Source organism: Rutidosis leptorrhynchoides, chromosome 11, assembly GCF_046630445.1.
Source record: "Rutidosis leptorrhynchoides isolate AG116_Rl617_1_P2 chromosome 11, CSIRO_AGI_Rlap_v1, whole genome shotgun sequence".
NCBI classification, from domain to species: domain Eukaryota; kingdom Viridiplantae; phylum Streptophyta; class Magnoliopsida; order Asterales; family Asteraceae; genus Rutidosis; species Rutidosis leptorrhynchoides.
In genome coordinates, this window is record NC_092343.1 from 196666401 (window position 1) to 196678693 (window position 12293).

A 12293-nucleotide genomic window follows, 5' to 3' on the forward strand; every position below is an offset into this window, starting at 1 on the left:
TCGGATTTAGGCGAGTCTTAAATGAAAAGTCATCTACTCGAAACGAACTATCTGAAAATCAATTTTCCAGAAGTCCCAGGTGTCTGATCAGACCCCGAAAACAGAAAACAATTGCTCTGGTGGGTTTCTTGGTGCTTGATGCTCATCACGGTTCTCATCCTTGATGCGTGTAAGCTTCAAGTGCACAACTCTTTGATGTTTTAGCATAATTATGACCAAGTTTTAACCATAAACACACAACTAAAAGTAAAAGCTAACTTTCTATAAGTTTTGAACATCAAGGTTGTCTCTTTATTGTATAATCACAATAAAGCTTCAACCTTTGTCCTTTTGATACAAGTTTATGCATCTTCATCATATGAGATGATGAAGACTTGATTTTATCACCATAAAAATTATAAAAAGGTTCCAAGTAAGTGAGATCTACAATAATAACTTAGATCTCAAGTGTTAAGAAACACTAAGCTATAAAGCTTGGATCTTTAAAAGATTAATGAGACCATAAGCTAGAAAGCTAAGATCTAGTAAAAGTAATGAGATCATAAACTTAAAAAGCTTAGATCTAAAAAAAATAATGAAACCCTAAGCTAGAAAGCTTGGATCTTTAATGTTTTTGAAGATCCTTAAAAGAAAAAGCTAGATCTACAAGTTACATGAAGATCATAAACACAAGTTTTGATCTTTTAACAAAATAAAGTGATCTTAAGCTTCAAAACTTAGATCCAACAAAGTAATGAAGATTCAAAGGTAAAAATCTTGAATCTTTCATGTTCTTGAAGATTTCAAATCAAAGTTTGAATCTAGAAGATATAACAAGATCAAGAAGATCAAAAGCTTGATCTTATGATGATGATGATGATGATGTCGTGTATAAGAAGAAGAAGAAGAAGAAGAAAATTTAAAACTTACAATTTTTAGTGTGAGAAAGACTAGAGAGAAAATTAGAGAGTAAGTGTGTGTAAAATGAGAATGAAATCAAGTGTGAAATGGAAGGAATAAGGCTTGTATTTATAGTAGTGGAGGGGTAATGGGTGTCTCCAAAATCATAGCCTCATAGGGGGACAAGGGGGGACAACTTTTCTTTTTGCATGGTGGTGGTCTAAAGGTGGTGCTTGTTGTTGGGATCTCATGCAACATATGTGGTAATGGTTAACAAAAATGCTATTATGTTGGCTCATATTAATGGGTTTTTGTCCTACTACTTAATGGGTCATAATCCATTTAAAATTGGGCTAACATAAAAGTCCAATAAGTAGAGTAGGGTGGGCTTAAGTCCAATAAGGTAGAAAGTCCAACAAGACTAACTAGTGTGCATTAGTAAATTACTAAGCGTAATTAAGCAACCAATAAGCCAAGTAATTGTCATTAGAAAATAACAATTAGTAATACGTAGTCATAATATTCCAATTACGACAAAAGTTTAACGTGTACAAAGTACATAACTCGTTCTAAACGTCAAGTGACACTAACGGTCATAAAAGCATTCGGGGATCAAGTTAAGTAACCAACTACTTAATAGCACATTGTAAGATATTAACGAAAGTAATTAACATGAATAATGATCCCAGAATAACACAGTACGCACCAATACGCAGTTTCACGAAAGTAACAAGCACAAATATAAGTCGGAAAAGTCGGGTCGTTACAGAGGCGAACTTACAGGAACATCAGGAATTTGTGAATTCGAATTTTGAAACCAAGATCGACAGGATTCTGAAGCGAGAGGAAGAGATTAGCGAAAATGACTCTAGGTTCAAGAAGACGTTGAAAGGATTTGTGAAAACAATTTCTTGCAGTAGGTCATAACTTGTGTCTTTGGGATAATGATATTTATTTGTGTACTCCGTGAAGTGCTTAAATGTTGACACTAAACAATTATGTGTAAGATAATTAATAATGTTGTGTTTATTGTGTGCTTAAGTTAGCTTTGCTTGTATACCCATGCAAAAATATAAATCTGTCAGTGTACGGCTGCTCCCACGGTCGACCGTGGTTCGACCGCAGAACACCTGACAAAATTGATTTGTCCTAACACTCTTACACAAATTCAATGATCAATAGATTGCAAAAGGACAAATTGATATCTCTGTCAAAGTGCTCTCAATCTAGCTACCTACCCCATTAAAGTTTACTAGACAACATTCATCATTTGTCTATTAAAGCAAATACATTCAACAAATTCACACCCACATCAACTACTCCAAACATCTCTTTGCAAAGCAAAAGTTCTTCACAATGAGGTCTATTGTTGAAGGGAGAGAAGTTCTTACACATCATCTTACTACCTACTCTCTTAAAAGCTTCTCAAACATCAAGTGGGATGTCTTTTTTAATCTAAGAGGTTCACTCTATCCTCTTCACATCAATGAATTTTATGAGAATTTTCAATTCTCACAAAATAATGAGAAAATCTCATTTTCTCTTTATGGAAGAAGTTATTCATTAACGCTTAAAGAATTTGGAAATATTATGGATGTTCCGAATGAAGGTCAAACATTCTTTCTAGAACCAAATTCGGTCAATGAATTTCCTGAATGGGTAAAGAAAGACAATGCACTAGATATTATGTGCAACGGAACTCTTATACCCGAATACATAAAAAAGGATGGATTCCTTTGTCAACATCTTGCATCAACATATGATCTTTGGCAACAGATCATCAATGCAAATGTTTACGGAAAGGGGGAACTACTGGATCGACTGGATGTAAATGAAGTCACCTTCATATGGTGTCTTCTGACCTCCGCGAAAGTAAATGTTGCACACTTCATGGCATCAAGAATGCAACATGCAACTCAACATTCACATGTGTCACTTCCGTATGGTCTCCATCTGACCAAGCTATTCGCATATACTGGAATGACATCTCCGTTTCACCATTCCATTTAAGTCTCTTCATATCCAGTATGCAAAGCTTCAACCAAGTAGATTCAAGAACCTCCTCTTGAAAATCCACCCAACTTTTGTTCTCTTTCGACACAGGGACAAAACAGTGTAATTCATGGAAACATTCTAAAACTAGGTCGAAGATTATCACGACTTGAGGACAAGGACAAGGGTCACTCCTCTCATCATGATAATTGAACTTCTCTTGACTGTCATGTATTATCTATGTATGAATTATCTATGCTTAGCATGTGATTTGAATAAAATGTATGCTTGTTATGTTTTAATAAATATTTTTCCAACGTGCACAATTTAAGGGGGAGTTTTGCTCTAAGGGAGATCTTAGTTCTGGGGGAGCTAACCTTTTTGCTTCGACAAAAGGGGGAGTAAGATGGATACAAGTAATTGTTAACACTTGCGTATTTATAGCAAAATGTCTCTCATCACTTGTATGTTTGTCATCATCAAAAAGGGGGAGAATGTTGGTTGAATGTTGGTTAATAAACTAAATGACAAACTTAAGTATGATAATTAACCAAATAATATGTTTTGATGATGACACATACATATGCATAAGTGATGACTGACATCTTAACATAAAACACGCAAGGTCACTAATCCATACTTTATCTTCCAAACGACCAAGTCAAACATAGGTTAAAGAATGAAAGTAAAAGTTCAGCTAAACATACAGTTAAGGTACAGTCGACCACATAGCCAACTGTGAAACCCCAAACTGAATTGCAACGCAGTTTTATGAAAACAAGATTCACGGTCGCCACCACGGTCAACCGCAGTGCGACCGCAGTTTTCTCTGTTACCAATTTTGACCAAATAAAGTTTGACTAGTTCCCGACATCTATAATTCATGAAACCTTTCTCAACATGCTTAGAATAAATGCCCTCTCCATACTCAATTGAGTTTTGGTCATAAAAACACTAATTGTAATTAATTATGCCTAATGACATCTTAATGACAAATTAACAAAAATTAGACATAACACATAAGTGTTAATCAACAACTTGTGATGTTAATTCTTATCTAGATATCCTTAGTATGATCATCAAGTGCCAATACACTTAAGCCAATGTCATTAGAACAATAATTGTTATTAGAAATGACTTAGTGATTAATTAAGGGTAAATGAGGAACAATGCTCTCAAGGTTAACTAGTAATGACTTGTAATCCTAAAATACACTTAGATACATTTAGAATGGTCACCAAGTCCCAACTAGAAATTGCTCTTCCCTTGTGCATGTGTTGGACATTAATGTGTTCTTACACATTAATCAAGCAATATGTTATATTGCAATTAAACTTGTTAAAAGCTTGAATTATAAGTTGTGCAAGTATTTATATGATTGATCCTAGAATAACTATCTCTTGCTATGTGTGAGTATTACTTGCTACTTGACAATATGCTTAATACTCATAAACTTGTCAACTTGATTAATATGTTTGCTATGTGCTCACTAGTTAGTATTCAAGTAACTAACCTACTCCAATAGATTAAGTGTAAAATGGTTCACAATGAAAGTATAGTCAATTGTCTATTTGGTCTAGTCTAAGTAACTAAGGGTGATTGCTTATGACTTAAATTTTATGTATCTACATAATTTATGATTATCTTATAGAGACATTATTCAATTAATCTCTAACTAAACTCAAAAAGAACATGACTTGTGATTAATTGAAACTGGGAAGTTAATGACATAGTGACTAGTCTTTAGAATTGAACCAAAGGCATTAATGTGACTAACTAAGTCTTGACCAAACTGAGATTTCCGAAAATATCAATCAAGACACTTCTCCAAGATTGTTGGGTTTGCCACTTTTGGAATGTTAAGTCACTTTCATGCAATAAGACCAAATCTCACACACTTAATGCATATAGTACTTATATAGGATGTTTGGTTTCTTTTGCAGGTGCTAGAAGGAGTAAAGGTGCCAAAATGTGGTGTTCAAATTTTAGTCAAACGGCTATACAACGGATACCAAATTTGGACAGGGCACGCACGGTCGCACCACGGTCGACCTTGCAGGCAAGCGTGTGTCAACAGCTATTTTTTGAATCCCACTATAAAAGTCAAACATTAAAGGGCATTTGAAGCTGACCCTCTTGCATATTTCAAAGGCTTATTTTCAAAGATCACTAGTGCTCAATTACTACTCAAATGTGATCAAGCAAGAGAGATTCTATTATCTTAGAGATGTAGAATTTGGTTGTTGTAAACTTAATAATCAAAATCATTAATCTTGTGAGTTTACTTAGTATAATGTATTTCTTAGTATTGTCTTAGGATCATCATTGCAAAGTGCACAAGTCTTGTAACTTCAATTAGTAGAAGCATAGGCTAGCTTAGTGATCTACTTCCTTAAAGGGACTTAGGAAGTTGATTAATCTTATTTGGAGATTAATACTTGCAAGTTGATCTAGGTTAGAGTTGATCTTTCAAAGGGATAGAAAGATTAGGTTTGTTGTCTACCAAAGAAGTTGAAGACTTGTAAATCGGATCTCCACCGGGTTTGGAGAAAAGTGCTTAGTGAAGCAACAAATCCCAATTAGTGTAATCGGGGAGTGGATTAAGGTGGATTAGTTAACATCCACCCGAACCACTATAAATCCTTGTGTCTATTTTCTTTACATTATTTCATTTATCATTTTGAACATACACACTACACACATCAAGTTTGAGTTGAATTGGTTGATCAAAGTTAATCGAATTTGGTGATCAATCAAATTTTATAGTGATGAAAAAGCTATGAGACAATGAAAATTGTTTCGTAGAATACAAGGGGCTTAGGGTGTATAGATAATGCCCATATGGTTGGTGATGTAGTTAAGAAATTTCAAGTTGAATTTGTGGCATTTCAAGAAACCAAAGTTGAATATGTATCTCTTAGAGTGTTTAATTAGGTTTGTAAAGGAGTCATTTATGGTGTGCAAGTTTCTTCAAATGATTTTATTTGGGTAAAGATTGTGCGGAACCCGAAAGTCCCTTCTAAAATAGCCTTCTTTCATTTAGGCTGTTCCGTTTGTGTCTTTTAGACGTGTTCCGTTATCTTTAATTAGACGTGTTCCGTTAGTTTCATTTAGACGTGTTTCTTTAGTTGCAATTAAACGTGTTCCGTTAGTTACTATTAGATGTGTTCCTGTATATTCCGTTAGTCACTATTAGACGTGTTCATCTAGATTCAATAAGACGTGTTCATCTAGTTTCAATTAGACGTGTTCTTGTAGTTACAATTAGACGTGTTCATCTATTTGCAATTAGACGTGTTCCGGGATATTTTTTTAAACCCGCCAAAAATTTTAAAATATTTAAAATTTTAAATTTTAAAAGTTTAAAAATTAAATATTTCAAATTGCCACCAAATATAACAGACTTCTGCAAGTAGACGTGTTGTATTATAACAGAAATTTAAAAAGCAATTAGACGTGTTGAATTGGTTGTGCTAGTAGACGTGTTGAATTGCAGAACTGGTAAATACTGATAAATGTGATAGATCAACAAGAATAAAACAATAATTGATTTTATTAATAAAGAAAACCCAAATATACATATAAATTATCTTCATAACATTTACAAATGAAAAAAAGTCATGAATCTAAATCATCTAGTTATTACAAATGAAAAAAGCTGCCTACTACTCCATTTCAAAGCAAAGCATCCTGCACTCAAAAAATCCACCTGCTCTTCAGAAAATCCATTGATTTGCTTTACCTGTTTTGAAAGAAAAGTATTTTGAACATGCATGAATATATGGACTTTAACAATAATACCAAATCTCCAAGACCGTTGACACGCAATATCAGATCACATAAAGGTTACACATACCAGACATCAAAAAGGAGACCACAAATGTCATTTTTCCATAATATTATCGAGATCGATTGTAGATAAACAACGTTCATCCCATGAAAGCTGTAAATTTTAAATATGTATATAAATATACATATAAAATATAAGCTTTTTGTAACATATACCTAAAGATAAAATTTAATCATTCATAACTTAAAATACTTACTTCGTCAATATTAATAACTTCCTTTTTTTATACGACTTTGTACGATAGAATGCATCCAAGTGAGCACATAATATCCACACTCCCAACTGACGGGTTGTTGATTGCACTGCATTATAACCACACGTTTATACACATCTATTAATTTAACATGTAACACGTAACATTAACATGAACATGAAAACATGGATGAACAACTTGGAGGACTGTTTGTAGACAGCTAGGATGACTAACCTTAACTACATTCCATTGCAAAGGACCCCAAGCCCTATTCAAAATTAGACAAATAAAAGATCAAATGATATTGTCTAATGTGACATAATGTAAATGTAATCAAGATTTAAATTAACAATTATTATTAATTTAGAAATAATTCTTACTGCGTTATGCAGTCTGTGATCAAATAATCATCTTTCGTCTTCTTTTGATTCCTATTTACTGAATCAAGTATGATTCCTTTGTACTCAGTGTGAGATATAAAAACCAACACCCAATGGACACTGTCAAATTAAAATACACTCGTTAGACGATAAAATTTTTGCAAACGATAATATATAAGGAATGATTACATACTTCTGATTATATGGTGCGAAGAAAGACTGTTGAGTAGAGTTGAAGGCGGTCCTCAAGTACTTTATTACAAATTTTTTGTCTGAGGTGATCAATGATCCACATATATAATAAGAGTTCATTAACCCATATGGTTTGGTAAAAGCTACTTTCATAAAAAGTTTGTAGACCCTTAATATGCGAAAAAAATTTAAAAAATAACATGTCAGCTCAAAACCTGAAAACTATAGTCAAACGTGCATATGAATTGATAAATGCGCTTATAGCATGAAGGAAAAAATGATGCTGCAGTCCAGGCAACCCCTTGCCCAAAGTGTGATGATGTCATCAGCAGCAATCATACTTACGCACTCATCGGGTATGCCAAAAACTCCTAGAGTTGCATTAAGAGTGAAACCGGCGGTAGGATCTTCTCGACTCATCCATCTAGTATACGCAGCTTGTACACATGATCTGTAGGGTAGGAGATGTTCCATTGAAAGCAGCTTACTATACAATTGTTCTCTCCTTTTTTGTTGCATTCCTGAATCTCCTTTGTTACGTGGATACACCTGCAACACCACATCAGATAACTTAAATTATATATGTATATACGTATGATGATGTAACTTAAATTTGATGAGCATTTATATACCTGCTTACTACCAGTACCAATAGACACATTGCTTTTATCTATTCTATTTTGTAATCCAACCCTCTTTGATTTCATTGCACTCTCCTGATAACAATCGAGGTAAAATTAAATATAACACTTAAATGCAGTTGACCAGTACAAGAAATTATGTAAGCAATTATATATGTACCTTGTTTATATCTGAAGGATGAATTTTCAAGAGAGGCCATTGTATCATAGCCCCAATAGCCTCTTTTAGTGTATTAAACTCAAGATTTTTATCTGGTATTGGAAGCAATGTAGATTCAAATCGAGGCAAAACATAGTTTATAGACACCTTCATGTAGTACGGAAGCACATGCTTTCCATGTATCAAGGTATTCTAATCGGTTGGATGCATATGACCCCTAGCACACGGTGTAGGTTCTGAAGTCGTGGGGTGAAACAAAACGATATCTGTCTTCACCTATCAAGTAATAAACATGATATATAAATATATGTAGTAAGAATTATACAAGTTTTCAGAGTATCCAAATATTTACAGAGTATTCAACTATACAGAGAGTATTACATGAAAAAAAATTATTCAGAATATAAACATTAATAACCTGTTTTTGTTGCAATTCCATTAGTCTTTATGGTGTCACCCCTTGAAATGTGTACTGTTTTTTTTTTTTTTGGGCACTGATGTCAATTGCATATGCCTCCATTTCCTGAATGAAGATATAATTTATAATACTTAGATTAAAACAAGAAACGGGTAAGTAAGCATTACAGTACATGTACCTTGGTGATGCGAGTCATTGTCATGAGAGGCCATTGTACAAAACTTCCAACCGCATCACTTAAAACCTCCTTCACTGTATTTTTTGACAAGTCTTTGATCGGTATTGGAAGCCTCAATGATGTGTAGTCCTTAATAAAGTTGTTTATTTTCACCTTCAAGTAAAAAGGAACAACTTTTTCCCCATTTACTTGAGTAAATTCGTTGGTTGGATATAGTGTACCCTGAGCACACACAAGAGTCTCTATGCAACACCCTAATATCTATTGTACATAAGTGTAAATATAGTACATAAAGTGTGGGAATAATTCTGGAATTTAACAGTGATCAGATTCTGTTCAGGCCTAAGTGCGCTCAGCGCACACTTAGGGGTGCGCGTGGCACACTCCTACTGTAGCCTGGTTCTTTTCATTTAATCAGATATTTTGGAAGGGCATTGTGGTAATTTCACTTAGGGGACGAGATAAGGTCACCAGATCAGTGGGTTGGGAGTCATAACTCCATTTTCAACCACTTTCATCTTTCTAATTCAATTTTAGTGAGAGAAACCCATTTGAGTGAGAGAAAGCTCAAGTAAAGGAAGGAGCTAGTTTCGGGTCTTAGCTCGAGTTATAAAGTTGTTCATCTCCTCACTAGCTACGTTATGGTTATGGTGGTAAGTTCTAATCTTGATTTCCCTAATTTGATTTGTTTAAGGATTAGGGCGTGGGTAGTGATGAACATAAAACCCATTATTGGTGATTTTGGGGTTTGTGGGTAAGATTGAGTCATGAGGACTCAAGAACAACCAACCTAGGGTTTCAAAGTAATAAATGGTGTTAATGAGTCTAAAATGGTTAGTTAATCACTAGCTCACTTGTGTTACTAGTAAAAAGTGTTCCTAGGGTTCATGGTTGACTTGAAATGGGTCAAATGGGTAGGTTTGACCTAGCGGTATAAATTGTGTATGAAAACACCCTAGTTATGTGTTGATAGAGGTCTTAGAACCTTAATCACTAGCTTTTAGTGATTAGTTGGGAGTCTTGACCTTTAATGAGTGATTCTAGTGCAAATAGGTCATAAATGCACTAGTGAGGCTAGTTGGTGGAAAGTCCAACTTACTATGCGAATTAATTGGGAATTAATTGTGTTAGGTGACTCGTTTTGAAGTTACAAGTTGTTATTGGAAATCTCGCCAAGTCGACAAAGTGAGTGGAATGATTATACATGTGTGTATATAATGTATCTATTTGTAGAGCGGGAAAGGGGCTAGGTATATGTTGTCTATACCACCAAGAGTTAGTGATATATTTCGTTGTACACTAACGATGGATATTTCGTTGTCCAAATTGCCCAAGAGTTAGTGATATATTTCGTTGTACACTAACGATTGCTTTGAACGGATATTTCGTTGTCTGTTTCGCCTAGGGGGTTAGTGATATATTTCGTTGTACACTAACGGTTGTTATGAACACCGATGGGAAATTCGAAGTACCATTCCCATGTATTATTGGTTAACCATAATTACGCGTTATAGTGTAGCATATTATATTATTCGGGTTATATATATGCTATTGTTGTGCTAGCTTGCGATCTTGAAGGGTTTAGAGTTATACTTGCGATGGTATGCTATGTAAATTGCTAGCGTGTATGAGGTATTTGTGTAAGCGTATGCAAGTAGGTATATTATATATGTATGTGTATAATTATTACATTCACTAAGCGTTAGCTTACCCTCTCGTTGTTTACCTTTTTAGGATCCAGCTTGGATAAGGGCAAAGGTATTCGCACGGATTAGTGGCTTTCGGGGGTTATAGCTTTTTGAAAGTTCGACCAAGATTTGGGTAGTTTAACCCCAAACACCATGCTCTAGTGACGTTGGGCAATTAAACTTTTTGTGGTCGAAACTCGTATTTCGTACTTAATGGTATTTTGGGCAAATGTAGGCCCCGCGATGTAAAATTCGTTTTATCATTGATTCGTGCTAGTTTTACTTATACTAATATATTGTGAAAAGCATTTCGTCTAAATATGATGGGAAGTGTTAGATCTTTTTACGAAAATGGAACAAGTTGGACAGCGGGCTGCCAGGCCCTGTGCGCTGAAAGGACCCGTTCATATACATTATAAACGATTCACAATAGTTGATTACATTGCGAGGTATTTGACCTCTATATGATACATTTTACAAACATTGCATTCGTTTTTAAAAGAAAAACTTTCTTTATATCGAAAATTGACAGGCATGCATACCATTTCATAATATCCACTATCCAACTATAAATTGATTTAATAATAATCTTTGATGAACTCAATGACTCGAATGCAACGTTCTTCGAAATATGTTATGAAAGACTCCAAGTAATATCTTTAAAATGAGCAAATGCACAGCGGAAGATTTCTTTAACACCTGAGAATAAACATGCTTTAAAGTGTCAACCAAAAGGTTGGTGAGTTTATTAGTTTATCATAATCATTTATTTCCATCATTTTAATAGACCACAAGAATTTCATTTTCAGTTCTCATAAATATACGTCCCATGCATAGAGACAAAAATACTCATTCATATGGTGAACACCTAGTAACCGACATTAACTAGATACATATAAGAATATCCCCGATCATTCCGAGATCCTCCTTCGGACATGATATAAATTTCGAAGTACTAAAGCATCCGGTACTTTGGATGGGATTTGTTAGGCCCAATAGATCTATCTTTAGGATTCGCGTCAAGTAGGGTGTCTGTTCCCTAATTCTTAGATTACCAGACTTTAATAAAAAGGGGCATATTCGATTTCAATAATTCAACCATAGAATGTAGTTTCAATTACTTGTGTCTATTTCGTCAAACATTTATAAAAGCGCATGTATTCTCAGTCCCAAAAATATAAAGGGTAAAAAGGCAAATGAAACTCACGGATATAAATATTGTAAAATAGTTTTTAAAACATTGCATGTATTCTCAGCCCAAAAATATATATAAAAAGGGAATAATGAAACTCATGCATATAAATATTGTAAAATAGTTAATAAAGTATTTGCATGTATTCTCAGCCCAAAAATGTAAAGAGTAAAAGGGAATCAAATGAAACTCACCATACTGTATTTCGTAGTAAAAATACATATAACGTCATTGAACAAGTGCAAGGTTGGCCTCGGATTCACGAACCTAAATTAATTATATATATTTATGTGTTGGTCAATATTTGTCTAACAAATTAGGTCAAGTCATAGTGTACCACAATCCTAATGCTCGAGACTAATATACAAAAGTCAACAAAAGTAAATTTGACTCAAAATAATTTCCAAAAATCTATACATGATTAATATATAGTTTAAATATCGTCGTTTTATATTTTTAAATATTTTTAAAAGATTTATTAGAGTAAATAATATAATTTATTTATTAATAAATAAAATTTTATATTAAAT